Source organism: Mobula hypostoma, chromosome 9 (genome assembly GCF_963921235.1).
Source record: "Mobula hypostoma chromosome 9, sMobHyp1.1, whole genome shotgun sequence".
In the NCBI taxonomy this organism is placed as follows: domain Eukaryota; kingdom Metazoa; phylum Chordata; class Chondrichthyes; order Myliobatiformes; family Myliobatidae; genus Mobula; species Mobula hypostoma.
This window is the reverse complement of record NC_086105.1, coordinates 86507992-86532466: the sequence shown is the minus strand read 5'-3', so window position 1 is coordinate 86532466 and position 24475 is coordinate 86507992. Positions and strand designations below refer to the sequence as shown.

The following is a 24475-nucleotide window of genomic DNA, read 5'->3' as shown; positions in this document are numbered from 1 at the left end:
GGCTGCTTGAACTAAAATAAGAAACAGCAAATATTTGTGGCATGTACATCCTACCTCTGTGCTAATTAAATCGTCCACTGACTTCCTATAGCCCCATTTATTGATTTCAAAATCCTCTTAACCTTCAGCATTGTTTCTGATATACACTCTAGTTCCCTGCAAAATATTCTCTTCTTTAACCATTGACTTTGGTCTTCTTGCTTAACTCGCACTGTGCACAATATGGCTTTTCTTTTCCTTCTAAGGTATCTCAGTGTAACTGGGTCTTGGTTACACTGGCGGCTGAGGTATCTAAAATACCTTCTTTGTATGTTGTATAAAATGGCTTTTCTGTAATGATAACTGCGATGTATGGAGTTCTCTCTCTCCCTGCTTGTTTGGGTTATATTATTGATAAGAGAGGGAACGAACCAATGAGTGTCCATGTTATTCTATCTGCATGTGTGGGAACCTGGGTGAGTGTGCGGGCTTTTCAGGAGGAGAACCGAAGAGGAAGGATGTGCTAGACATGCTCTGGTCGACCACCATGGTTGGTCCCAGGCGGTGGGTCGAGGAGGTCGGAAGGGATCAAATGGTGGAAAGGGGGCCCCATTAATTGAACTCCAACGGATGTGCACGAAGTGGTTGAACTCTGATAAGTTTGGCACCTTTTACTTTCCTTTTATATTGTATCTCTATTAATTACATAGTTCCAGTAAGATCTATAAAGTGTAATCTGTAAATCGTAGTGTGCTGTCTGATATTTGATGTGTGAGTTTGAACCAGGGTGCATTACACAGCAACTACGCAAACGTGAGACATGGTTTGGCGGGTGGACGGGGTTTCCCCTAGATAAACACGAGCCCTGAGTGTTACATCAGTATGAAGCACTATTTTGATGCTATTTTGTTTTTGCTTCAAGGAACCCAGAAAACTGGATTGAAGGCAAGTAAAGGACAACAGTTTAATTCATTAGCCTTTTCTTTCAGTTCAACAATCTTCTAATCACTGCTCATCACTCCTATTCAGGCTTAAATCTCCGATCCATTGTATCTCCCATTGAGGCTCATCTCTCTCGTATTCCAGCTTTCAAAATGGAAAACTCTGTTCATCAACTCTCTCTCTCATTCATCCCTGTTACCCACCAGTTTCACACGGTAATTTATCCTGTTTTTCACTTTTGACATTACTTTTACTGGGTGATAAACAAAATGAGAGCATTAAGCATACCTAAGGAGGAAGAGATGCCAGCTCAGTGAAGCTGCAGATAAAGGATTCCTTGCACATGGAACATGCAGAGCTAGGAGATGTCACAAACAATGGGTAAGGTTGAAACTCAGCATTCCTAATACATCTGGCCAGAATTGTGTAAACTTAAACAACTGGTGGAAGAAGAGGCTTCAGGAACATCCCCATCCTCGACAATGACAGGGCCCGAAGTGCGAGTGCTAAAGGTCAGCACAATTATGTTGTGGTATCTCAGAGCTTACAATTCCAGTGATCCAGATTCAATTTCCACTGCTGCCTGTAAGGAGTTTGTACGTTGTCCCTGTGACTGTGTGGGCTTCCTGTGGGCGCTCTGGTGTCCTCCCACTGTCCAAAGATGTCTTGACTGGTAGGTTAATTGGTCATTGTAAATTGTCTCGTGATTAGGCTAAGGTTAAATCGGGGGTTGCTGGGCGGTGTGGCCTATTTCACATTGTATCTCAAAAAATAAATAAACAGCAAGGTGGAGGTGTTCACAAACTTGTTCAGCCAGAAGTGCTGAACAGTTGTTCCATCTTGCCTTTGACCTCATATTACCAAAGGCAGTTTCCAACCAATTATATTCCCTCACATTGTATCAAGAGGCAAGTGAGAAAATTGGTACCAGGACAACATACATGCTGGACACCAAATGCAGCGTGGGGCCAGACAACATTCCAGCCGCAGAACTCAAACCTGATCTTTGGAACCACGTACTCCTCACTAAACTGTTCATCCCTCCAACAAACAAGCAAGTCCTGTTCACACAAAGCAGTACAAGTCCATTATGGCTAATTACTACACATTCAGTCCACTTGGCAAAGCAATGCAAGTTGTCATTGACAGACTGATTCAATGGCATTTACCTGCCCGTAACCTATTCACTGGTGCCAGTCTGGGGTTCAGCAGAACACTTACATAGAAACATAGAAAATAGATGCAGGAGTAGGCCATTCAGCCCTTCGAGCCTGCACCGCCATTCAGTATGATCATGGCTGATCATCCAACTCAGAACCCTGTACCTGCCTTCCCTCCATACCCACTGATCCCTTTAGCCACAAGGGCCATATCTAACTCCCTCTTAAATATAGCCAATGAACTGGCCTCAACTGTTTCCTGTGGCAGAGAATTCCACAGATTCACCACTCTCTGTATGAAGAAGTTTTTCCTAATCTCGGTCCTAAAAGGCTTCCCCTTTATCCTCAAACTGTGACCCCTCGTTCTGGACTTCCCCAACATCGGGAACAAGCTTCCTGCATCTAGCCTGTCCAATCCCTTTAGGATTTTATACATTTCAATAAGATCCCCCTTCAATCTTCTAAATTCCAGAGAGTATAAGCCTAGTCGATCCAGTCTTTCATCATATGAAAGTCCTGCCATCCCAGGAATCAATCTGGTGAACCTTCTTTGTACTCCCTCTATGCCAAGAATGTCTTTCCGCAGATTAGGGGACCAAAACTGCACACAATACTCCAGGTGTGGTCTCACCAAGGCCTTATACAACTGCAGTAGTACCTCCCTGCTCCTATACTCGAATCCTCTTGCTATGAATGCCAGCATACCATTCGCCTTTTTCACTGCCTGCTGTACCTGCATGCCCACTTTCAATGACTGGTGTATAATGACACCCAGGTCTCATTGCACCTCCCCTTTTCCTAATCGGCCACCATTCAGATAATAATCTGTTTTCCTGTTTTTGCCACCAAAGTGGATAACCTCACATTTATCCACATTAAATTGCATCTGCCATGAATTTGCCCACTCACCTAACCTATCCAAGTCACCCTGCATCCTCTTAGCATCCTCCTCACAGCTAACACTGCCGCCCAGCTTCGTGTCATCCACAAACTTGGAGATGCTGCATTTAATTCCCTCATCCAAGTCATTAATATATATTGTAAACAACTGGGGTCCCAGCACTGAGCCTTGCGGTACCCCACTAGTCATTGCCTGCCATTCTGAAAAGGTCCCATTTACTTCCACTCTTTGCTTCCTATCTGCCAACCAATTCTCTATCCACATCAATACCTTACCCCCAATACCGTGTGCTTTAAGTTGGCACACTAATCTCCTGTGTGGGACCTTGTCTAAAGCCTTTTGAAAATCCAAATATACCACATCCACTGGTTCTCCCCTATCCACTCTACTAGTTGCATCCTCAAAAAATTCTATGAGATTCGTCAGACATGATTTTCCTTTCACAAATCCATGCTAACTTCATCCAATGATTTCACCACTTTCCAAATGTGCTGTAATCACATCTTTGATAACTGACTCTAGCATTTTCCCCACCACCAATGTTAGGCTATCCGGTCTATAATTCCCCGGTTTCTCTCTCCCTCCTTTTTTAAAAAGCGGGGTTACATTAGCCATCCTCCAATCCTCAGGAACTAGTCCAGAATCTAAAGAGTTTTGAAAAATTATCACTAATGCATCCACTATTTCTTGGGCTACTTCCTTAAGCCCTCTGGGATGCATACCATCTGGCCCTGGGAATTTATCTGCCTTTAATTCCTTCAATTTACCTAACACCACTTCCCTACTGACATGTATTTCCCTCAGTTCCTCCATCTCACTAGACCCTCTGTCCCCTACTATTTCCGGAAGGTTATTTATGTCCTCCTGAGTGAAGACAGAACCAAAGTAGTTATTCAATTGGTCTGCCATCTCCTTGGCCCCCATAATCAATTCACCTGTTTCTGTCTGTAGGGGACCTACATTTGTCTTAACCAATCTTTTTCTTTTCACATATCTATAAAAGCTTTTACAGTCAGTTTTTATGTTCCCTGCCAGTTTTCTCTCATAATCTTTTTTCCCTTTCCTAATTAAGCCCTTTGTCCTCTTCTGCTGGACTCTGAATTTCTCCCAGTCCTCAGGTGAGCCACTTTTTCTGGCTAATTTGTATGTTTCTTCTTTGGAATTGATACTATCCCTAATTTCCCTTGTCAGCCACGGGTGCACTACCTTCCCTGGTTTATTCTTTTGCCAAACTGGGATGAACAATTCTTGTAGTTCATCCATGCGATCTTTAAATGCTTGCTATTGCATATCCACTGTCAACCCTTTAAGTATCATTTGCCAGTCTATCTTAGCTAATTCACGTCTCATACCTTCAAAGTTACCCTTCTTTAAGTTCAGAACCTTTGTTTCTGAATTAACTATGTCACTCTCCATCTTAATGAAGAATTCCACCATATTATGGTCACTCTTACCCAAGGGGCCTCTCATGACAAGATTGCTAATTAACCCTTCCTCATTGCTCAATACCCAGTGTAGAATGGCCTGCTCTCTAGTTGGTCCCTCGACATGTTGGTTCAAAAAACCATCCCGCATACATCCTAAGAAATCCTCTTCCTCAGCACCCTTACCAATTTGGTTCACCCAATCTATATATAGATTGAAGTCACCCATTATAACTGCTGTTCCTTTATTGCATGCATTTCTAATTTCCTTTTTAATGCCATCCCCAACCTCACTACTACTGTTAGGTGGCCTGTACACAACTCCCACCAGCATTTTCTGCCCCTTAGTGTTATGCAGCCCTACCCATATTGATTCCACATCCTACCGGCTAATGTCCTTCCTTTCTATTGCATTAATCTCCTCTCCAACCAGCAATGCTACCCCACCTCCTTTTCTTTCATGTCTATCCCTCCTGAATATTGAATATCCCTGAATGGTGAGCTCCCATCCTTGGTCACCCTGGAGCCATGTCTCTGTGATTCCAACTATATCATATTCATTAATAAAAATCTGCACTTTTAATTCATCCACCTTGTTACAAATGCTCCTTGCATTGACACACAAAGCCTTCAGGCTTGCTTTTACAACACTCTTATCCCTTATACAATTATGTTGAAAAGTGGCCCTTTTTGATTTTTGCCCTGGATTTGCTGGCCTGCCACTTTTACTTTTCACCTTACTACTTTTTGCTTCTACCCTCATTTTACACCCCCCTGTCTCTCTGCACTTGTTCCCATTCCCCTGTTGTGAACTAACCTCCTCTCTCCTAGTCTCTTTAATTTGATTCCCACCCCCCAACCATTCTAGTTTAAAGTTACCTCAGTAGCCCTTGCAAATCTCCCCGCCAGGATATTGGTCCCCCTAGGATTCAAGTGTAACCCATCCTTTTTGTACAGGTCACATCTGCGCCAAAAGAGGTCCCAATGATCCAAAAACTTGAATCCCTGCCCCCTGCTCCAATCCCTCAGCCACGCATTTATCCTCCACCTCATCACATTCCTACTCTCACTGTCGGGTAGCACATGGTCCAGACTTCATCTTAAACAGTCCAAACATTCACCAAGGAGCTGAATTACAAAGGTGAGGTGATATCAAGACAGAATTTGCTCAAGTGCTGTAGCCAGTTGCCCTGCCAAGTGTATATGTATGTATGTAATATATTTTTTTCAACTCCCATCTTCTGTTCCTCCTGATCATTTAGTCCTCAGCCAATCGGGTTTCCACTGTCCCACCTTGTTTAAAATTGTATTCCAACTGAGCAATAGGTGCAGGCAGGTAGTGCAGGAGTTGCTCTCCCCCATCTTAAATAGATATACTGTAGAAACTAACTGAGGGGTGGCCTCCCAAAGGAAGGCAGCCATGTCGAAGTTTGTGATATCACAGCTGCATTTGTTGCGTAGGAAGAGAGCAAAGGATTAGGGAAGCTAAAGTGATAGGAGATTCCATTTTGAGGGGAGCAGATAAATATTTTTGTGACCAAAAACAAGGTGTGTTGCCTCCCTGAGCAGCTGCAGGACATTTCAAAAGGATAGGATTAAATGGCCAGAGGCCATGGTCTATATTGGTATGAAAGACATAGATAAAAGGAGAATTAATCCATGATAACATGAATTGAGAGAGCTAGATAATACATTCCCTCAATTATTTCTGGTGCCCTTTTGTGTGGTACTGGAATTAGAGGAAAGGTCAGATGAATATGCGACTGAAGGGACAGTGTAGGAGTGACAGCTTTGGATTTGTGGACCACTGGTACTGTTTCTGGGAAAGGTGGCACCTGTACACGGTGGACAGGTTGTACTAAACTGAAACGGGACTAACACCCTGGTGGGAACATTTGTTACTGATCTTAGCGAGGGGTTAGATAAGGAAATGGGGCACAAAGTGGATGTACATTTGAGGGGATGTTGCAGTCAAACATTGAAAAGAAAAGGAGGTCAGCCCAGTAGGCAGATCAGACATGGACAGGATAATGAACACTAGAGGAATGCAGAGCTAAACTGCATCTTGTATTGAAATCAATGTAAGAAATCTGACTGGTAAGACAGGTGAACTGTTGCAGATTCTGGAATTTGGAGCCAACAAGAATCTGCTGGAAAAACTCAGCGGGGTGAGCTGCATTTGTGAAAGTAAAAGAATTCTTGATGTTGCGGGTTGAAATGCTGCATCAAGACTGACATCCATCAAGAGGACTTAGAGTATTAATCAACACATGGATCAGTACATACTCAGTTCTGTAGATGCTGGAAATCACACAAACACCACCACCACCAGATTCATTTTTTTCCTGCCCCTTACTTTTTCCATCTATTACCTCCCAGCTTCTTACTTCATCCCCCTCACCCTTCTGTCTTATTCTGGTGTTATCCCCTTTTCTTCCTGATGAAGAGTCTTGGCCTGAAACGGGGGTGAATGTACAAGCTGGGAGGTGATAGGTGAAGCCAGGTGAGTGGATAGGGGGATGAAGTAAGAAGCTGGGAGGTGATAGGTGAAGCCAGGAGGGTGGAGGGGGATGAAGTAAGAAGCTGGGAGGTGATAGGTGAAGCCAGGTGAGTGGATAGGGGGATGAAGTAAGAAGCTGGGGGGTGATAGGTGAAGCCAGGTGAGTGGAGGGGGATGAAGTAAGAAGCTGGGAGGTGATAGGTGAAGCCAGGAGAGTGGAGGGGGATGAAGTAAGAAGCTGGGGGGTGATAGGTGAAGCCAAGTGAGTGGATAGGGGGATGAAGTAAGAAGCTGGGAGGTGATAGGTGAAGCCAGGAGGGTGGAGGGGGATGAAGTAAGAAGCTGGGAGGTGATAGGTGAGACCAGGTGAGTGGATAGGGGGATGAAGTAAGAAGCTGGGAGGTAATAGATGGAAAAGGTAAAGGGCAGAAAAAAAATGAATCTGACAAGAGTGGAGAGTGGACCATGGAAGACAGGGAAGTAGGAGGGTCAACAGGAGGCAGTGACAGGTGAGAAGAAGAGAAAAGATGATGGGGTGGGAGGGGCAGAGTGGGGAATTGAAGAAGAGGGGAGGGGGGAGATTACTGGCCATTGGAAAAAATCAATTCTCATGACATCTGGTCGGAGGCTACCGAGATAGAATAGTTGCTCCTCCAAGCCGAGTGTGGTCTCTTCATGGCAGTAGAGGAGGCCACGGACTGTAACATTAGCCACGAGGAAATGCTGCTTTTTGCAGATGGAGCGGAAGTGCTTGGCAAAACAGTCCCCATTCTATGTTGGGTCTTACAAATGTAAAGCAATCTGCATGGTGAGCAACAGATAGAGTAGGTGACCACAACAGAGTCACATGTGAGGTATTGCCTCACCTGGAAGGACTGTTTGGGGCCTTGAATGAAGGTGAATGGGCAGGTGCAGCACTTCTTCCATTTACCGGAATAAGTGCCAAAAGGGAGATCAGTGGGGAAGGACGAATGGACAAGGGAGTCATGGAAAGAGCAATCCCAGCAGAGAAGGGGAAGGAGATAAAGATGTGTTTAATGGTAGGGTCCCACTGAAGAGTACAATGTTATTGTTGATATAGAGGCTTAGTTGAAGGGAGGGAAGACATGGGAGCTCTGCATTCCATAGTATACAGCTATCAGTTGGGGTGGGGTGTGAATGTGAAAGAAGAGGTAGACTTGGAATATTGATTAATAAATCCATTACCACAGAAATGAGAGGAAACATATCTCGGAAGGCACTTTAAATGAGGCCATAGAAAACAAAAGGACTTCCTAACATCAATGGGAGATAGAGGAGGACATGCTTAGGCAAATTTCACAGAAGTTTCCCCTCAGCAGAGGCTAAAGGGAGATCTGATAGAGGTTTATAAGATTATGAGAAGCATTAATAGAGAAGAGTTGGTATGTTTTCCCATGGATGAAATAGCTGAGATATTTGAGAGGGGGTAAGTTTAAAGGAGATGTGCGAGGCACTTTTTTTTGCAGAGAGAATTCTGGGTGCCAAGGATGCACTGCCAGGGCTGGTGTTGAAGTCAAATGTGATAGAGGTGTTTTGGAGGCTCTCAGATAGGCACTTGAATGTGCAAAGAAAGGAGGGATACGGACCACCTGCAAATACAAGAGAATAGACCATAAGACATAGGAGCAGAATTAGGCCATTTGACCCTTTTTCCTTGTCCTCAACCCCAGTTCCTGGCCTTCTCCCCATAACCTTTGATACTGTGTCCAATCAAGAACCTATCAAGCTCTGTCTTAAATATACCCAACAACCTGGCCTCCACAGCTGCCTGTGGTAACAAATTCCATAAATTCACCACTCTCTGACTAAAAAAATTTCTCCCATCTGTTTTAAATGGACGCCCCTCTAGCCTGAGGTTGTACCCTTTTGTCCTAGACTCCACGATCATGGAAAACATCCTGTCCATATCTACTCTGTCTAGGCCTTTCAACATTCGCAAGTTTTCAATAAGATCCCCCTTGCCCTTCTAAATTCCAGTGAGTACAGACCCAGAGCCATCAAACATTCCACATATGATAACCCTTTCATTCCTGGAATCATGCTCATGAGCCTCCTCTGAACCCTCTCCAATGCCAGCACTGTTACATGGGGGCATTGGGAGTGGACCCAAATGCAAGACCCAGACGCTGAAGTACTAGGAACAGGACTAGATTTGTCAAGAAAGCAAGGGAAGAAATGACGCTGGACATTGACAAAGACCCTGGGCGAGACTAGGATTCAGGGCCTGGGCTAGGACATGGGCTAGAAGCACGTGACCCGGATATGGAACTAGGAACAAGGAGCCTGGACTAGGAACACGGAACTCCGGAACCAGAGCCTGGACTAGGAACACGGAACTTGGGTCTTGGTTGGGACTCAGAACTGAACCCCGGATCTAGGTGAGGACAAGACATGGCTGCAGGACTGGACGTGGAACTCCTGCACAGGACAAGTCACATGGACAGGACCAGAACACAAAGCCTTGACTTGGACAGGACAAGGTTCTAGGATGTGGCTTGGGCTAGACCCCAGATCTAGGCAAGGACAAGAGGTGGCTACAGGAGAGGACAAGGAATCCCAGCACAGGACGAGGAATCTCCAGCACCGGGCTGGGCAAGGAACTCCTGGACTGGATAAGGAACCAGAACTGGATGGGGACACAAAGCTCAGATTTGGACAGGGCTGGAACACGGCACCTGGACTTGGTCTTGGAGCACAGGAACAGAGCCCTGGACCCCTCCTTGGGAACAGGACATAGGGCCGGGACTCATACACAGACATAGACTCTAAACACAGGGACACAAAGAGACAGTTCTAAACTTGAGTTATCTATCTAACTCAACAATAGATAGTTCCTTATCTTGGTGTGGCAAGGCTCCGGTCACACTTCAGCGGTTGAACTTAACAGCAATGCAGGCAAAAGACACAGGCAAGGATTCAGAAGGAAGGGGAAGGGAACAGTCCAGCAAACAATCCCTGGTTTGCCGAGGTATTAATGTGCCAGACTAAAATGAGAATCAGGTGCCTCAATTAAGGCACCCAACAGAACAAGGGAGAAAACAGGAAAACCCGGAACAAGGATCGATGGACCGGACCGTGAACCGGAATGCAGACTTCACGGATTGGACCATGACAAGCGCATCTTTTCTTAGATGAGGAGCCCAAAACTGCTCACAATACCCAAGGTGAGACCTCACCAGTATCTTATAAAGCCTTGGCATCACATCCCTGCTCTTGTATTCTAGACCTCTTAAAATGAATGCTAACATTGTATTTGCCTTCCTCACCACCGACTCAACCTGCAAGTTAACCTTCAGGGTGTTCTGCATAAGGACTCCCAAGATTTTTTGAATTTTCTCCCCATTTAGAAAATAGTCTGCACATTTATTTCTTCTACCAAAGTGCATGACCATGCATTTTCCAACATTGTATTCCATTTGCCATTTTCTTGCCCATTCTCCTAATCTGTCTAAGTCCTTCTGTAGCCTACCTATTTCCTCAATGCTACCTGCCCCTCCACCAATCTTTGTATCAACTGCAAACTTGGCAGCAAAGCCATCTATTCCATCATCAAAATCATTTATATACAGCATAAAAAGAAGTGGTCCCAACTCTGACCTCTGCGGAACATCACTATTCACTGACAGCCATCTAGAAAAGGATCCTTTTGTTCCCACTTGATGCCTCATACCAATCAGCCAATTCCCTAACCATGCCAGTAACTTTCCTGTAATACCATGGGCTCTTAAACTTGGTAAGCAGCCTCGTATGTGGCACTTTGTCAAAGGCATTCTGAAAGTCCAAATATACAACATTCACTACATCCCCTTTATCTATTATGGTTGTACTGTTTTGCCATTTGAGTACTTCATTTTTGGAATCTCCTTGAAGAATTCCAACAGTTTCGTCAGGCAAGATTTTCCCTTAAGGAAACCATGCTGACTTTGTCCTATCTTGTCCTGTGTCTCCAAGTACTCCATAACCTCATCCTTAACAATTGAATCCAATATCTTTCCAAACACTGAAGTCAGGCTAACTGGTCTATAATTTCCTTTCTGCTGCCTTCCTCCTTTCATAAAGTGGAGTGACATTTACAATTTTCCATTCCTCTGGCACCATGCCAGAGTGCAATGATTTTTGAAAGATCATTACTAAGGACTCCACAATCTCTACCGCTACCTCTTTCAGAACCCTAAGGTGCAGTTCATCTTGTCCGGGTGACTTATGTAACCTTAAGTCTTTCAGCTTTTTGAGCACTTTCTCCCTTGTAATGGTAACTGCGCCCACTTTCCCCTCGCACCCTTCAACATTTGGCACACTGCTAGTGTCTTCCACGGTGAAGATTGATGCAAAATACTCATTTAGTTCACCTGCCATCTCCTTGTTCCCGCCCCCGCCCCCCCCCCCGTTATTATTTCTCTGGCCTCATTTTCTGGTGGTCCTGTATCTACTCTCATATCTTTTATTTGTTACATACTTTAAAAAGCTTTTATTATCCACCTTGGTATTGTTTGCTAGCTTGCTTTCATAATTCATCTTTTCCCCTTTTCCCTCTTAATGATTCTTTCAGTTGCTCTCTGCAGGTTTTTAAAAGCTTCCCAGTCCTCTATCTTCCTGCTAATTTTTGCATTGTATGCCTTCTCTTTTGCTTTTACATCAGCTTTGACTTCCCTCGTCAGCCACAGTTCTGCTGTTTTGCCATTTGAGTACTTCAGTTTTGGAATACATCTATCCTGCATCTTTCTCATTTTCCCCAGAAACTCACGCATTGCTGCTCTGCTGTCATTCCTGCCAGCATCTCTTTCCAATTTACTTTGGCCAACTCCTCTCTCACACCACTGTAATTTCCTTTACTTCATTGAAATACTGCTACATCAGACTTTACTTTCTCCCCATCAAATTTCAAGTTGAACTCAATCATATTGTGATCACTGCCTCCTAAGTGTTCTTTTACCTCAAGCTCCCCAATCACCTCTGGCTCATTACCTAACACCCAATCCAGTACAGCTAATCCTCTTGCAGGCTCAACGACAAACTGCTCTAAAAGCCATCTTGTAGGCATTCAACAAATTCACTCTCTGGCATGTTGAAATCTCCCATAACTACCATAACTATCATAACTATCATAACTATCATAACATTGCCCTTCTGACTCGCCTTTTCTATTTCCCGTTGTAATCTGTGGTCCACATCCCAGCCACTGTTGGGAGGCTTGTATATAACTGCCATCAGGGTCCTTTTACCCTTGCTGTTTCTTAACTCAACCCACAAGGATTCAACATCTTCTGGTCCTATGTCATATCTTTCTACTGATTTGATACCATTCTTTACCAGCAAAGACATGACACCCCCTCTGCCCACCTTCCTACCCCTCTGAAGCAATGTGTAATCTTGGACATTCAACTCCCAACTATAATCATCCTTCAGCCATGATTCAGTGATGGCCACTACATCTCACCTGACAATCTGTAAAGGGGTGCAACAAGATCATCCACCTTATTTTTTATACTGTGTGCACTGAGATATAACACTTTGAATACTGTATCTGCTACCCTTTTTGATTCTGCATCCCTAAGCACTGATACCCTGCTGGCTGCAATTTTGTCCCATCATCTGCCTGCCCTTCATGCACGCTATCTTTGCTTTTTTACCAATCGTCCTATCCTGAGTCCCTTCACTCCTGTTCCCACCCCCCTACCAAAATAATTTAAGCCCTCCCCAACAGCTCTAACATCCTGCCTGCGAGAATACTGGTCCCTCAGGACAAGAAATCCACCACTTTTGAACAGGTCAATGCCCCCAGAAGAGATCCCAGTGATCCAAGAACCTGAAGCCCTGCACCCTGCACCAGCTTCTCAGCCACGCATTTATCTGCCAAATCATCCTGTTTCTACCCTCACTGGCACGTGGCACAGGCAACAATCCAGAAATTACTACCTGGGAGGTCTTGTTTTTGATTTTGTTAAGATTTTTGCCTAGCTCTCTAAATTTTCTTTTCAGGACCTCTTTGCTTTTTCTTCCTTTGTCATTCATACCAGTATGTACCAAGACATCTGGCTGTTCTCCCTCCCCGAGATGTCCCTGACCCTGGCATCAGGAGGCAACATACCATCTGGGTGTCCACAGAATCTCCTGTCCATTCCCCTAACTATTGAGTCCCCTATCACTATTGCCCTCCTCTTCTCCCTCTTTCTCTTCTGTACCACAGACCCATGCTCAGTGCCAGTAACCCAGTCTCCGTGGCATTCCGCTGGGAGGTCGTCCTCCACAACAGTATCCAAAATGGTATACTTACTGTAATAGGCATCATCAGTTTAATTAGTTTGGCACAGCAGCATGGGCTAAAAGGTCTGTGTCAGTGCTCTCCTGTGCCATGTTCTAAATTAATTTTCCAATTGTCAATGGAGTCCATCTTCAGTATGAAAGACACAGAATGGAATTTTATAAGTCTATCCAGGAGAGCATTTTGAGCCAGAATGTAGATAGTCCTATCAGAGACGGGGCAGTACTGGACCTAATCACAACCAACAGAGTGTGAGTGGGAGCGCACTTCGGATATAGTGACCATTAATTCTTAAGTTTCAAAGCACGTATAGAAAGGGATAAGGATAGTTCAGAAATGAATGGATGGAGGAAGGACTGATTTTGATATTATAAGACTGAAGTTGACAAAAGTAGAATGGAAGCAGATAACATTCAGATAGGTTTATGTCCACAACCTTGGGAATCTTTTACAAATATACTAAATAACAAGGGTCCAAGGTCAATATGTTGTTAAAAAATGACAATGAATCCAAACACTGAAGACTGTACAAAGGAAAAGAAGGAAGCATATAACAGGTATAAAAAACTGAAAATAGTGAGGCCCTTCAGGAGTATAGAAAATGTAGAGGTTATTCAAAACAAAAGAGATCAGGGGAGTAAAGAAGGAGCATGAAATATTATTGGTGAGCTGGGTTAAAGAAAAACACCATGCTTTTTTAAGCATATTAAGGATAAGAGGGTAACCAAAGAGAAAATAAGACCTCACCAAGTGGAACTCTGTGTGGAGCCATAGGACAGTTGAGGTCTTGTAGTTGCCAAAATCAAGTAGGGGGATTCTAGAGCATGTTAAAAAAAAGGAGGAGGCAATATGTGTCATAACAAGCAAAAAGCTAGATAGATTCCTACGTGCATCCCAGACTGCTATGGAAGGCAAGGGAGGAGATTTCTAGAGCGCTAACTGAGATTTTTAATTTTTAGTTTGCTACAGAAGCTTCAGGTAACTGGAGGACTGAAATATTCACTGCTGCCCTTATTGAAGAGCACTGATAAGCCAGGTATTGTAAGCTGATGAGTCTACAATGGCTAGGAGGGAAGTTGTTGAACAATGTCCAGGGGACAGGATTAATATATGTAGTAAAGATAGTTCTCTAGGAAATAATGAGTAACAAAGAGACCACAGTCTACAAGTCACAAACAAGAGAAAACTCAGATGCTGGAAATCAGAACAACACAGCTGAAATACTGGAGGAACTCAGGAGATGAGGCAGCATCTATGAAAAAAGTACAGTTGACATTTCGGGCCAAAACCCTTTGGCAGGACCAGAGGCAAAAAGCTGAGGAGTAGATTTGAAAGGTGGGGGAGGGGAGAGAGAAATGCCAGGCGATAGAGGGGGAGGATTGAGGTAAAGAGCTAGGAAGTTGATTGGTGAAAAAGGGAGACAGAAGGTCTTGGAAGAAAGAAAAAAGGGAAGGCGCACCAGAGAGAGGTGATGGGCGGGCAAGGAGATGAGGTGCAAGAGGGAAAGGGGGATGGGAAATGGTGAAACATAGAAAATAGGTGCAGGAGTAGGCCATTCGGCCTTTCGAGCCTGCACCACCATTCAGTATGATCAAGGCTGATCATCCAACTCAGAACCCTGTACCAGCCTTCCCTCCATACCCCCTGATCCCTTTAGCCACAAGGGCCATATCTAACTCCCTCTTAAATATAGCCAACGAACTGGCCTCAGCTGTTTGGGGGGGGGGGGCATTACCAGAAGTTTGAGAAATCGATGTTCATGCCATCAGGTTGGAGGCTACCCAAATGGAATATAAGGTGGTGTTCCTCTCACCAAAGTGTGGCCTCATCAGGACAGTGGAAGAGGCCATGGATGGACATATCGGAACAGGAATGGGAAGTGGAATTAAAATGGTGCCTGCTGGGAGATCCTGCTTGTTCTGGCAGACAGAGTGTAGATGCTTAGAGAAGCTGTCTCCCAATCTACATCGGGTCTCACTGATGTACTGGAGGCCACACATAGATATGCACATATCGTTGGGTTGGAGGCTATCCAGACGGAATACAAGGTGTTGTTCCTCCAACCTCATTGTGGCAGTAGTGGAGCATGTCAGAATGGGAATGGGCAGTGGAATTAAAATGGCTGCCCACTAAAATCCTGCTTGGTGCTCAACGAAGCAGTCCCACAATCTGCATTGGATCTCAATGATGTCGAGGAGGCCGCACAGAAGCGGCAGATTTATTAAATGACCCTGACGGACTCACAGCTGAAGTTTTACCTCACCTGGAAGAAATGTTGGAGCCTTGAATGATATTAGATGGGGCGGTCTATCTCTAGAGGTTTTTTTTTGTTTCTTGCTAGGCTACTCTCATGTTTTATGGGATTGCGAGGAATAATACATGAACTAGGCAAATGGAGTAAATTATTTGAAGTGGCTGAAGAAGTTGGCTACATGGTTTTTTGTGCACTCTGTGCCATGGTCAAGATCATGGCTGGTCTGATCTTGGTCTCAGTTTTACTTCCTGTCTATTGTGCATCATGTTTGATTCCCATGTAGACCCAATCAGGACAATCACGAACAACCTTTCCTTGGGAGATTAGTGCTCCACAACCTCCAGACTCATTGCTCTCAACTCCATACTTGCCTCTTCTACATCCCACCAAGATCGACAGGAGGGGGTGCTGTCCTGTTAGACCAATTATGTCAGATTCTTCATGAGCACATGCAGATATGACAGAGGCCATCAAGAGGCTTTTAGACAGGCACATAGAAATGCAGGGGATGAAGGAATACAAGCTGTTTAAAGCCACATGCTGATTTGAACTCTGCCCTGAGGAATGATACCATTGCCTTACCTTCTGATGTTGAGCAGTGATAACAGCGTGCATGTTCTCCAGATCGATGGCAGTCATTTTTCGAACAAGACATATGTTTCTCCCTCCTGGCTGGTAACAAACTAAACCCTGCCGGAGAAGAGGAAAACCTTTTGGTGAGGATATAGAAGCATCAAACTAACAATTTCCTATGGTTCTGAAAATCAAGCCTTTTACTCCTTACTATACTGCATTTGGACACTGCACTAAGTTGAAGTACCGACGAAAGAAGTTTCCATTGCCACTCTGAGGAATGTTTAGCTGAACTGTGGCAAAATGTCTGTGGAAATCCAGGACCATGGTGAATGTGGCTGTACCTTGGCGCTGGGTGGGGAAGTGTGGCAAAAATGCCACAACCCTGCAGATGTTTTCACTAATAGGGCAGTTCAAATCAGAGTGATATATGGTCACCAATAAATCCAGGAGGAACTTCCTTAGAGGTTTTCCCTGAGTCACGACTTGTTTTCATTTTTACAGTTTACTATAAGTGAGTTTGTTTGTCCATAAGTTGAAAATGCACAGGCATCACTGGATATGGGAACCACAGCTAATCATAGTCAGTATGGATCAGTTGGTGTGTAAGCCCCATTTCTGTGCTGCATGACTCCGAGAGCCAATGCACTTAGGAACAAGCAGCTAGAGAAGTGCAAGAGAGAAAAGAGTGTTTCTCAATCAGTATCGTAAATTCAAACTGAACAACAGCCAGCTTTTCTCTGACAGAAATCAGGATAGTAAGGAGTAACTTTTCACACAAATGAGGCCACTAACACCCACTCACATTCTTGCTGTCAAAGAGCACCACTGCCGTTTGGTTCCTGTCCATAATATGATAAGTTATCAGATCCTCTTCCTGGTTCACTGTCACTGATTGATTGATTATGGCACCCTGTATATCATGCAGTGTTATGTCAATAACCTGTTGATAGGCAAAAACTCAGAGGTTAGAATCAGAGAAAACATCAAGACACTGGCTGTTACCTTTTTATATTGACCCACTTTTCACTGCAACAGACACAGAAGCTCGTGACAGATGCTTAGGCTGATCTTGAAGCAACAGCAACAAATGGCATCGAGAAAGGCATTCAATGGAAGCAAGTATGTGCATTGTACATTAAAATGTGCATCTCTTGGTGAAGGTGTCCCAGCACCAGAAGGATCAAACCAGTTCAGTTCTGGTCAGGATGGTCCCGCCAGGAAATATTCAGCCAATCAGGCAGTATGTGCAGAGGGAGAATCAGAGCTAAAAATTAAGCTTGTTCAAGTTGTGGAGAGAGGGAAGGAGTGGAGGAAGTTTAAAGGATAGGGCCAAGACCAAGAGAGCCTGCAGAACACAAGTGGTGGTGGCAGTGCCAAGAGAGGGTGGTGTTAGTAGCAGTTGATCTGTCTGCAGGAGGAGGAATTAATGGAAAGGGGCAGAGAAGGGAGACAGAATGACAGAATTGTTGGCCTTGTGGCCAAGAATAAGGATGTTACAAAGATAGTAGCATGGCGGGTAATGTTCGGGAAGCAGGACATCTGCAGAAGGGCTCGGACAGAAGAGGAGAATGGGCAAAGAAGTGGCAGATGGAATACAGTTTTTGGGTATTGTATGGTCATGAACTTTGGTAGAAGGAATAAAGGCATAGACTATTTTCTAAATAGGGAGCAGGTTCAGAAATGGGAGGTGAGAAGGGAGTTGGGAGTCTTCTTGCAGGGTTCCCTAAAAGTTAACTTGCAGGTTGAGTCGTTGGTGAGAAAGGTAAATGCAACATTAGCATTCGTTTTGAAAGGTCTAGATATAAAAGCAAGGGTGGAATGTTGAGATTCTACACGTCATTGATCAGAGCACAAAATAGGCCCTTCCAGCCCTTCAAGCTGTGCTGTTCAACAAACTCTGATTTGATCCGAGCCTAATCACAGGACAATTTACAATGACCTATTCATCTACTAACCCTGACTTCTTTGGCCTGTGAGAGGAAACCAGAACACCCAGAGAAAACCCATGCTTTCCATGGGGAGGACATATAAACTCCTTACAGAGGATGCTGACATTGAACTCTGAACTCTAACACACCGAGCTGTGATAGCATCACACTAACCACTAGCTAACGTGGTGCCCATTTTTGGAGTATTGTGAGCAGTTTTGGGCCCCATATCTAAGAAAGGATGTGCTGGCATTGGTGTGGTCCTGAGGAGGTTTATGAAAATGAAAGGGTTAATACATGAACAACAGGAATTCTGCAGATGCTGGAAATTCAAGCAACACACATAAAAGTTGCTGGTGAACGCAGCAGGCCAGGCAGCATCTCTAGGAAGAGGCGCAGTCGACGTTTCAGGCCGAGACCCTTCGTCAGGACTAACTGAAGGAAGAGTTAGTAAGAGATTTGAAGGGGGGAGGGGGAGATCCAAAATGATAGGAGAAGACAGGAGGGGGAGGGATGGAGCCAAGAGCTGGACAGGTGATTGGCAAAAGGGATGCGAGAGGATCATGGGACAGGAGGTCCGGGAAGAAAGACAAGGATGGGGGGGGACCCAGAGGATAGGCAAGGGGTCCTCTGGGTACCCCCCTCGCTTGTCTTTCTTCCCAGACCTCCTGTCCCATGATCCTCTCGCATCCCTTTTGCCTATCACCTGTCCAGCTCTTGGCTCCATCCCTCCCCCTCCTGTCTTCTCCTGTCATTTTGGATCTCCCCCTCCCCCTCCAACTTTCAAATCCCTTACTCACTCTTCCTTCAGTTAGTCCTGATGAAGGGTCTCGGCCTGAAACGTCGACTGCACCTCTTCCTAGAGATGCTGCCTGGCCTGCTGCGTTCACCAGCAACTTTTATGTGTGTTGCTTGGGTTAATACATGAGGAGTGTTTGATGGCTCTGAACTTGGACTCGCCAGGACTGAGGGGGGATCTCATTGAAAGGCCGAGATAGAGTGGATGTGGAGAGGAGGTTTCGAATAGTAGGAGAGGCTAGGACCAGAGGCATGGCCTCAGCACAGAAGGTTGTCCCTTGAGAACAGAAATGAGAAGGAATTTCTTTAGCCAGAGGATGGTGAATCTGTGGAATTCATTACCACATATGACTGTAGAGGACAAGTCACTGGGTATATTTAAAGCAGTGGTTGATAGGTTCTTGATAGGTCAGAATGTCAAAGGTTATGGAAAGAAGGCAGGAGAATGGGGTTGAGAGGGAAAATAAATCATTCACGATCAAATGGGGGAGAAAACTCGATGGGCCAAAAGCTCTAATTCTCCTCCGATATCATTGTTTTATAATTTTCTACACAAAGAAAAAGCTGGAATGTCATTTAAATTCATCTCTGGTTCTGATCCAGCTACTCTACATTCTTTAACCTTTCACTAATCTACCTTTCAATCCCCAGGCACAAGCACAAAAGAGGCCAGAGGTTTTAAACTTACCTGCTGACTACTTCGTCTAAGACTCAGGACACCAGTTACTGAGCCTCCGATAACCACAGCCGCAGCCAGCAAAACCAAAGCTCCCCACAGAATACGCAGTGCAGACCTGGTTTCAGCTCCCAGGTGGTCACCCCGTTCCTATAACGTAGATAGTGGAAGGGGAAGAGTTCGATAGGTTAGTATTCGGGAAGCCACAGCTTTCTCCTGGGCTCAGTTTACTGAAAAGCCGAGTAAGAAATTGAGAAGAGTTGCAAACATGACAGTCTTAAATTTGTCAAGGTAAGTTCAAGAGTAACAATCAAAATGAAACATTAGGAGTGACTAGAACTTTGTTAAATATCTGGTTCTGAACACTCTATTTGAATTGGTGTCCCTAACTATTCTCAAGCACAGAACTGGAGTGGAAGCAGATCATCCTCAACTGTAAGGATGGGTGAAGACCGATGACTGTTGTCCAGAGTGACTGAGTGCCCTGCTCAACCCTAGCAGTCAGGGTTCCTTAAGTAAAGCTGGCAGCAATTAGAGACCAGTCACTGACACCACAGGTTCCTCTTAGCTCATACACCATATAACAGACATTGAAGATTAAATAAAGCTCCTGTCCTTGCCCTCAAGTGCAGAACCTTAACTCTGACATTTAATACTTACAAACGGACAAACACCCTTCAGGGTACTGCTTCCCTCCATTCTCCTAGGACGGTGTCAGCGCACTCTCTCTCTCTCTCTCTCTATATATATATATATATCTCACTCTCTTTCTTGTCTGCCTCCTGTTGCTCCTGTAGATATCAACACTGTTCAGTGATGGAGCTGAATGCTGTGTGCCTGAACACTATTCCCTGTATGAGCCTCAGCTTGTTTGAGCCAGGGGCTGCAACCTGATGCCAGGGTGAAGAACAATAGGAAATGGGCTGTAGAGTGCCAGTTTGGGCAGAATGAGAGCCAGACAGTCTCCAAAAGCAGCTGAAGCACATTCAGGAATGTTTTCATGATGGGAGCTAAGGTAGACAATAAGAGTTATTGAAAGCCTAATATAATCAAGTAAAGTTAAAGTTTAAGGATACTTGGAAGATTAAAGAGCTCTGAATCTCTCCTGGTATACTTAAGGCAAGAGAGAATTTATTTTGGTATACTTCCTGTAGGTGGATGAGACCTCAGTACATTCAGGAATGTGTGAAAGAAGCTTCAATAAACTAACCACAAAAAATATGAGTTATAGACTAAAATCCTTAGGCTGCATCATTATTCAGAGATCACATATGAGCTTCTCTGAGCTGTCTTCATGTCCCATGAAGAAAATGGAAAGAGAGGTAGCAACAACCAAAGCCCAATCTGCCATCTGGAGCTACCTGTCCTGAATGCAGAAGAACTTTCAAAGCCAAGATTGGACTCATAAGCCACTTGAGAGTCCATAAGTAAACCAACAGAACGAAGATCATCATCCTCAACCTCGAGGGATAGCCATGATGACCATGTTCCATGATTTCCTTCTGAGCCAAAAATCTTGGTCTTAAAGATGCTCATTACGGATGCGGCTGCTCTGTTATAGGAATGGAGAACAATCAAAACCCTACCAGTGTAGAAATTGATTAACTGATTTTGAAGTAGCTAGTAAACTTGTGCTGCACTCCCTTTAAGGCAAATGTATCTTTCCTTGTGTACAAAATCAAAACACTTCATTGAGCTCTGTTTATTTGCAGCAAGACTTCCTTGCTAATACATATCATCCGTTTCCTGATTGCTTGTTGCAAGAGTATGTTAATGCTGTAATTTGTACTCAAACACCATAAAATTCCTCTATGAACATTTACCAGTCTCTAACCTTTTACAAAATATTCTGCTTTTTTATACAGAGCCAAAGTGAGAAAGTTTACACTTCCTGCCTTCTTGCTCATTCAGTTAATGAATCTGTTTCCTTTCACAGCCTCTTTGCTCTCACAACTGAACTCTCCCCACATCTGAAAGAGTGGGAAGAACTCAGCATGTCAGGCATCATCTAGAGAAATGACCCTCAGTCAAGATACTTTACCATCTGGATTTCTTTCATCACAAGTTTACAAATATTCCACTTGATTTTTAAATTGCTGAGACCCAAATATTGACCATGCATCATTGCAGTTATTATTACTCTGTCAGCTAGAAAGTGACCTAGCTTTCTGACTGATAACCATTCCTCCAATCATACCAGTATCCTGAACGCTGTCCTTGTGAATCAGCTTCACATGGCAGGTACCTGCTCAAAATGAATATTCTACATCAACTGATTCTCCCTTATCCACCTTCAACTTGCACGTTAAAAAAAAGCAACCTCAGTAGATTACATCAAAGTTGCTGGTGAACGCAGCAGGCCAGGCAGCATCTCTAGGAAGAGGTACAGTCGATGTTTCGGGCCGAGACCCTTCGTCAGGACTAACTGAACGAAGAATTAGTAAGAGATTTGAAAGTGAGAGGGGGAGGGGGAGATCCAAAATGATAGGAGAAGACAGGAGGGGGAGGGATGGAGCCAAGAGCTGGACAGGTGATTGGCAAAAGAGATATGAGAGGATCATGGCACAGGAGGCCCAGGGAGAAGGAAAAGGGGGAGGGGGGAAAATCCCAGAGGATGGGCAAGGGGTATAGTCAGAGGGACAGAGGGAGAAAAAGGAGAGAGAGAGAAAGAATGTGTGTATATAAATAAAAAACGGATGGGGTACGAGGGGGAGGTGGGGCATTAGCGGAAGTTAGAGAAGTCAATGTTCATGCCATCAGGTTGGAGGCTACCCAGACGGAATACAAGGTGTTGTTCCTCCAACCTGAGTGTGGCTTCATCTTTACAGTAGAGGAGGCCGTGGATAGACATGTCAGAATAGGAATGGGATGTGGAATTAAAATGTGTGGCCACTGGGAGATCCTGCTTTCTCTGGCGGACAGCAAAGCAGTCTCCCAGTCTGCGTCGGGTCTCGCCAATATATAGGAGGCCACATCGGGAGCACCGGACACAGTATATCACACCAGCTGACTCACAGGTGAAGTGTCACCTCACCTGGAAGGACTGTCTGGGGCCCTGAATGGTGGTAGGGGAGAAAGTGTAAGGGCATGTGTAGCACTTGTTCTGCTTACTAGGATAAGTGCCAGGAGGGAGATCAGTGGGGAGGGATGGGGGGGACGAATGGACAAGGGAGTCGCGTAGGGAGCGATCCCTGTGGAAAGCGGGGGGGAAGGGAAAGATGTGCTTAGTAATAATGTGTGCAGTATACGAAATAAGGCAGATGATATTGTAGTGTGGTTTGAAATTGGCTGGGTTGACATTGTGGGCATCAATGGATCGTGGCTGAAAGAAGATCACTGGCTTGACATCCAAGGCACATATCGTGTCGAAAGACAGGCAGGTAGGCAAAGGGGGTGGAGTGGATCTGTCAGAAAAAAATGAATCAAATCTTCACAAAGAAGTGACATAGGGTTAGAAGATGCAGAATCCTTGTGGGTAGAGTTAAGAAATTCCAAGGGTAAAATGTCCCTAACAGGAGTTATATACAGGCCTTCAAATAGCAGGCAAAATGTGGGGGACAAACTACAATGGGAGAGACAAAACACATGTAAAAAGGGCAATGATATGAAAGTCATGGGGGATTTCGATATGCATGTAGATTGAGAAAATCAGGTTGGTGCTGGATACCATTAGAAGAAATTTGTAGAATGCCTACAAGATGGCTTTTTAGAGCAGCTTGTGGTCAAGCCCACTCGGGAAAAGGCAATTCTGGATTGGGTGTAATGTAATGAACCAGATGTAATTGGGTAAAGGAACCCTTAGGAGGCAGTGATCATAATATAAGACTCAATTTTATATACATGGTGATAAAACTGGGAAACTTTTAGCTAATCAATTGAAATCGGCCTTGGTTAAATAACGGATTCTTAAAATTCGTAAACAAGATGGCACTTTGACAGTTGACCATGACGAGATTAATAAATCCTTTCAAGGATTCTGTACCTCCTTATATCAATCAGAATTTCCTGATGACTCTACTATAATGCATGAATTTTTTAAGAAGTTGAATATTCCAAAATTATCATCTAATGAACGTTCAAAACTAGATGTACCTATTACAGTAGAGGAAATAAAGAATGCTATTTTTTTTGATGAACTCAGGTAAAGCACCTGGCCCAGACAGATTTACAGTAGAATTTAAAAAATTTTTCTCTACTACACTGACTCCTTGGCTATGTAGTGTTTTTAGGGATGCAGTATCTATAGGTAAATTACCACAATCTTTTTATCGAGCTTCTATTTCCCTAATTCTTAAAAAATATAAGTACCCTACTGAATGTGTATTTTATAGGCCTATATCTTTGTTGAATGTGGATTCCAAGATTTTTTCTAAAATATTGGCAGTGAGATTGGAGAATGTATTACCTCAAATTATTTCTGCTGATCAGACCAGATGTATTAAAAATCATTACTCTTTTTAGTATTAGGAGATTAATGAATATTGTTATACGCCTTCACCCAAAATTCCAGACTGTGTTATTTCATTGGATGCTGAGAAAGCTTTTGACAGAGTTGAATGGACATATTTATTTAACACCCTTGAGAAATTTAATTTTAGTTCGATATTTATATCTTGGATTAAACTGATATATCTTACCCCTTTGGCTTCGGTATATCCTATGATCAAAGATCCCCTCTTTTTCATCTACTCCGTGGTACTAGGCAGGGCTGTCCTCTTAGTCCATTACTATTTGACATTTCTTTGGAACCGCTAGCTATTGCTATCCGTGACTCCCCTAAGATATTTGGCATTACCTGTGGAAATGAGACTCATAAATTATCAATATATGCAGATAATCTACTATTATATATTTCTAACCCAGGAAAATCTATTCTGGCAGTATTAACTTTGCTTGCTCAGTTTAGTAGTCTTTCTGGTTATAAATTGAACCTAGGTAAGAGTGAACTTTTTCCATTAAATATGCAGGTTCTCACTTATAGAAATTCTCCATTTAGAATGACTACTGACTATTTCACTTATCTAGGAGTTAAAATTAATAAGAGACATAAGGAT

At 43.9% G+C, this 24475-nt stretch overlaps 1 long non-coding RNA gene across 2 annotated transcripts in view; it reads left to right on the top strand.

Annotated features, from left to right (window-relative positions):
• Positions 1 to 501: 501 nt before the first annotated feature.
• LOC134351296 (uncharacterized) overlaps positions 502 to 24475 on the top strand; it is a 33185-nt gene continuing 9211 nt past the window's right edge. The window contains exon 1 of one of the 2 annotated variants that reach the window (XR_010019123.1): positions 502 to 638. This is a non-coding gene — a long non-coding RNA (uncharacterized LOC134351296). Of the gene's footprint in view, positions 639 to 18905; positions 19609 to 24475 lie in introns of those variants that run through there. The other variant, XR_010019122.1, reaches the window with a different exon arrangement.